The 6,000-nt window shown below is 34.8% G+C and overlaps 1 long non-coding RNA gene across 1 annotated transcript; it reads left to right on the forward strand.

The window, feature by feature from the left end:
* The first annotated feature begins 419 nt into the window (after nucleotides 1-419).
* Nucleotides 420-5,535, forward strand: LOC148088214 (uncharacterized). The gene is made up of 3 exons (XR_015711813.1): nucleotides 420-854; nucleotides 2,015-2,313; nucleotides 2,671-5,535. It is a non-coding gene; the product is annotated as an uncharacterized LOC148088214 (long non-coding RNA).
* The last annotated feature ends 465 nt before the right edge of the window (nucleotides 5,536-6,000 follow it).

A 6,000-nucleotide genomic window follows, 5' to 3' on the forward strand; every position in this document is an offset into this window, starting at 1 on the left:
AGTATCGTTTTTTTATTCACATTTCTTTTTATTCAAGCAACGACATATTTGATTGAAGACATTTTTTAAAAATTTAAAGTATTTTATAAATTAAAGCAACTTTTAAATTTTTTATTTGAGAATATATTTTTATTTAAACAACCCTTTTTGATTGAAGAACATTTATTTTATTTTTTTATTTTATTATTATAATGTATATAAAATTAAGGGGGCTATCCAGAAAAAAAAATCGATAAAGAGGACGTAGTTTAAAACAGTTTAAAACAACCTGAAAAAGACTGAAATGTTAAGACTTATGTAAACAGTTGTTTTTACCCTGATTTAGTCAAAATTTACTGGAATAAAGTTATCTAAACCTTAAGTGATCAATAATCACTTATTTTCTTCACATAAGTTATGAAATAAATATTTGTTTTGTGGGGGATATAATGTCTAAATTCGTGTGCAGAAGATGAATTATTAAAAGCTGCTGCATCATCATTCCTCTATCAAAAAGTGAGGGAGTTTTTTTTTTTTTTCTGGGCTGGATCTGCGTCTAGGCTGCGCCTGCAGGCGCTGCTCAGTTACCAAGGAAACAGATGGTGGATGAAGTAGGACACACAAAAGAACCTGTGGCAGCAGCTGGAGACCGAGACCAGCGATTCATGTGGACCCTCCCAGTCAAAGACACGCTTGTTCTGAGGCTCCCTCCACCCTTTTCTCTTTGTCTGCCGGCTCCAGACTCCACTCAGCTGGTCCAGCACCGTCGACCTGGTCCGGGTCCCGGTGGTTCCGCAGTCACGAGGATACTGGATCAGGAGGAAGATTGTTCCATGAAAGGAGGTGGAAGATTTGTTCTGCGCCATAAACCGACGGTAAGAACAGTTGGAATATTTAATAGACTGCGTCACTATTCATGTAGAAACAGAAGCAATGTTTGAACACCTGCGTAGTTTTGGTGATAAAGTGTAGATCAAACATAGGGCGTGTAGATTATTCAACTAAATGATACAATCAATAAATACAATCATTTTAATGTTAATGAGAAGGTAAATCACAAATCAAATCAGATATATAAGGAATGTTCATTTATATAAAAAAAACACTACTTTATATATTGTTATTCATCTAACAAATATTTGAGAAAATCAGACCTAAAACATATATAGAGCTTTTTTTAAATTTATTATGGTTGGTCTTTGTTGGCTGATGTCCTCTAAACGTGAGGAGCTTTTGGGTTATTTTCAACACAGAATCCATTGTGGTCACTGGAAGAAGGATATCATCTGTCCACTGTTGGTGTTTGTGTGCGTGTTGACCTCAGTTCGTCAGAGCTCGGTCCGGAAAGGAAAGTGTGGAACAAGTTATAAGGATGCAAGTATTCTATGAAAAACTTAAATCAAACTACTTTTTAAATAAGGTCATCAGGAGATAAAAATGTGATTTAATCCAGGTTATTTTCACGTCACAAAACCTCATTAAAAATTAAATTTTTATGTAAAAAAACCCCCAATGGATTGATAAAGTGTCACAGTAAGTACTTACACACTTGTAAAAGAAAACTGCAGCATTTTCACCATTATTTCTATCCAGAAAAATATTGATCCAATTAAAAAAAAAAAAAGAAAAGTGTTTGTAAACCACTTTAAATTATGATTCTGGATACATCAGATCTATCTGTGTGTGTGTGTTTCCACCTGATCCTTATGTCTTATTCAAACCATTATTATACTACGTAGACTACAGACTACTGGGCAGTACAACCTGATCAGGTCAAGAGAAAAGAGGCCACAATAAGAACCCCATGAAAATTTAAATATGTCAACATTTTAAATTAAATTAAAACCATATTTATCAGATTTTTAGAATTCCTACTTATCTCTGAAACTGTAAGGCCCACAATCCACCTGATTATATATTTTTTCTCTTGTAAAGTATGATCAAATGATCAAATACTAATAAACCTCGAGATGTAATCGGTTGACTGAGTCTGTGCTGTTGTTTAAAGATTCAACAATGAGTGTTTTGTTGTCAGGCCTGAAGCTGGACTCACCAACAGTCAGGATTCTTGATGGACCAGAGGAGACAGAACCAGGACAGGTCATGTCTTCCTACTTATTTACATCAATAATATAATTTCATTTAATTAAATGTAGTTTTATTTTTTATTTGTAAAAAAAAAAAATTTGCTGGTGATTGATTTGCATTGGTTCCTTCTGTTCTGCTGCTTTGTGTTGTGTGTCCTTCTTCAGTGACTCTGAAGAAAACTAGGATCATCCCTGGATTCCCATCAACGTCTTCATCCCTCCTTCTATTCTGTTCATTCAGGACCAGGTATATATACGGCAGCAATGACTTTCCCTCTCAATAAAAGCCTCACTTCCTCCTGAACACAACGCTTTTATGCGCATCAATATAAACCACTGACAGTTAATGTAGTGACGTGTGTGTGAAGCCTGGGAAGAACATATGAAACAGGATAGATTAGCTAAAACGCCAGAGTATTTCCCAGGATTATGCTCATAATAGGAGATATAAATAGCATAATCTGCTCCTCGCATCCATTATTCATCATTGTGCAGCAGAGCAGGATTATCATGTGACAAGATGTGCGTTGGAGAACAGCAAGGAGAGGAAGAGAGGAGGAATTAGTTTGTATTTCTCCCTTTAATCTCTGCTTTCATTCTCCAGCTACTGATACCTGCTGCCTCGTCCACCAGACGCCGCAGCCGCCAGCCTTTAGAAGACTTCAATCCTCACAGAGCAAACACATCGGGCGCCGAGAGGACGTTGCTGTTTGACACATCACACCAGCCTCGTCACACCCTTGTTATTCTTACCAGTAGATCCTGATCTGTTACCATGGTTACGTCGCCCAGTAGAATTAATGATTAGTTAAGACATGAAACATGTTGTCCTTCCATGACATATGTCCGGCAACCAGAGACGTCTCATCGTATACAAAATGAGTTTTTGGAATACTTAAAAAAAAAGACATGAAGGGATGTTTATATTTAACCTCTAACTGACTATGACCATCTTTAATGTATATTCAAATGTCCTCTGAGTACATTCAAGTGTACTACAAGTATATTTATTTTGTACTAAAATTTAAGTAATATACTTGAGGTTTACTTTTGACATCCATTAGCAAAATGAATAATATTCAAGAGTACTACAAGTATACCTATTTTTTACTAAAATTGAAGTAGTATACCTGAAGTTTACTTTTGACAACCATTAGCAAAAGAAGTATATTGAAGTGTACTACAAGTATACTTATTTTTTACTAAAATTGAAGTATTATACTTGAGGTTTACTTTTGACAACCAATTAGCAAAAAGAAGTATATTCAAGTTTACTACAAGTATACTTATTTTTTAATAAAATTGAAGTAATATACCTGAAGTTTACTTTTGACAACCATTAGCAAAAAGAAGTATATTGAAGTGTACTACAATTATACTTATTCTATACTAAAATTCAAGTAATATACTTGACATTTACTTTTTACATCCATTAGCAAAAAGAAGTATATTCAAGTGTACTACAAGTATACTTATTTCTTACTACAATTGAAGTAATATACTTGACGTTTACATTTGACAACCATTATCTAAAAGAAGTATATTCAAGAGTACTACAAGTATACTTATTTTTTACTAAAATGTATGTAATATACTTGAAGTTTACTTTGACAACCATTAGCAAAAATAAGTACATTCAAGTGTACTACAAGCATACTTATCTTGTGCTAAAATTAAAATAGTATACTTAAAGTTTAATTTTGACATCCCTTAGCAAAAATAAGTGTATAGAAAATTGACCATAATTATACTTTAAGTGTACTTCTGTAAACTAAACTATATATTGGAGTGTACACCTAGTACAATGGAAGTATAGAGATTAGTATATTTCTGTAAACTTCTAATGTTCCAATTAAGACTGAAGTATCCATTATTAGTACGCTTTACTACAAAAGAACTTCAAGTATAATACTTTTTGCAAAGACCTGTCAAGGGAACACGTCTTGTAAAGTGTTTTATCAGGAGAGGTTTCACTCTCAATAGACATGTTTAAAGATTAAAGGATAACATTGTCACTACATTCATGGAACAATATTTGTTCCTAAAGCTCAGTGATGACAACAATATCATTAAGAGGCTAAAAACTGTGTGAATACGCAAGAAAACAACAAATCCTATTTTAATCAGATATTGCAGTGTTGAATCGATTTTCTTTGAGTTTTCTTTCAAACCTTTTATTTCCTGAAACGTGTGGAAGGAATGGCAATGACTTTTTCATCAACACACATCTGCTGAATATTTACTGGTTGAATGTTCAGTCATTGATCGAAAGCTCTTCAGATATACTTTAAAAACCTTTCTTCGGTGAAGACAAACGTGACTTATTTGCAAGAAAATTAACAGGATTCTAAATATATGTTCGTCCCTCAACAACTACTAACTTTGTTTGTTCTGAAGTGTGTGTCTGTCACTGTATATTTGTGTGTCTGCATGTGGTGAACTCTCTGCATGTGTAAACACACAGGCCTGAGCTAAATGCTGCTTGATTCATCTCATCCTCTCTCAGGATCTTGAAATTTATTCTTATGATCAAAAACTGTGGTCGAAGCATTTCCACCAGGTCTGGATCCACTAACCTTGAAACACTAATACTCAACACGACTAATCTCTGCTAACAGTCGGTGACTAACTAAATACTAATGTCCACTAATGTTGTTTTGATAACTAACCAGCTGTCCTGAGGATACAACCACATTACTACTGGGAAGTTTGTAGTTGTCAATCAAGTCTCCGGGACTAGAATCTAAAGTTTAAGTAAATATTTCAAGAGACCATGTAGTCGTGTGGATGTAGCCTCGGACTGACTTGTCTGTCTGTCGACAAATTCTTCTACGACCGAACAACAGAAGAAGGGTTTCTAGAATGAAGAAGGAAAAACGTCAAAACTAACCACAGAAAGCGTTGGCCACACAAGTACACAAAGATATACAAAGTAAATCTGGAATTGAACCTCAAGCTTTGTGTACTGTGTCGTCAAAGTGTGGACAACGAATCCATCCGCGAGTACACGAACCAAACAGGATTTCTGGCAACACACCCCGATGTTTGATTTTTCTCCCACTAACTCAACAACTTCTAAACAACCAGAAGATCAAGCATGGCCTGTGCTAACGCTAACAGTGGACGAGCCACTTAAACGCTAACACCGTACTAACAAGTTACTAACCACGAGCTTCCGATGGCTCCAACAATGACTAACCCACTAACCTACTAATGTCGACTAACTCTCGGCTAACGGTGGTCCAAACCTAAACCAGTAACTGTGTTGTGTGAGTCTTGTGTGAGCCTTGTGTGAGTGTGTGTGACAATGTTGCTGTTGTTTTATTTTTAAATCGTTGATGATAGAAGTACAACTTCTTATTTTGTCGAACTGACTTCAAATAAAATCCAACTATATTACTAAAGTCTGGTTGTAAAATTGAGTTGTAAGATATTCTTGTAACTGTAATAAACATTCTTTGATTGAAAACTTGTGTGATCTGATGCTCGTTCATTTTCTCGATGAAATATTCGACGTGTCTTTGTGGGTCGTTCATGTGCTACTGGAGGTTACCGCTAGAGGGTGCATATATATCACAGGACGTTTCTATTTATTTATTTAATACGGATTGAAACCAGACATAAATACAGTACTGTGCAAAAGTTTTAGGCAGGTTATAAAAAATGCTGTCAACTAAGAATGCTTTCAAAAATATAAATAATAATTGTTTATTTTGATCAATTAACAAAATGTAAATCTAATCAATATTTGTTGTTACTCCCATTTGCCTTCAAACCAGCATCAATTCTTACAGGTACATTTGCACAAAGTCAGGGGTTTTGTAGGATTCTAGTGAGGTGTATGATCAACCAATGATACCAAACAGGTTCTAATGATCATCAATTTCACAAGTAGGTTGAAACACAGTCATGAAGTGAAAATATACAGCTGTGT

This window comes from Callionymus lyra, chromosome 1, assembly GCF_982586985.1.
Source record: "Callionymus lyra chromosome 1, fCalLyr1.hap1.1, whole genome shotgun sequence".
Taxonomy (NCBI): Eukaryota; Metazoa; Chordata; class Actinopteri; order Syngnathiformes; family Callionymidae; genus Callionymus; species Callionymus lyra.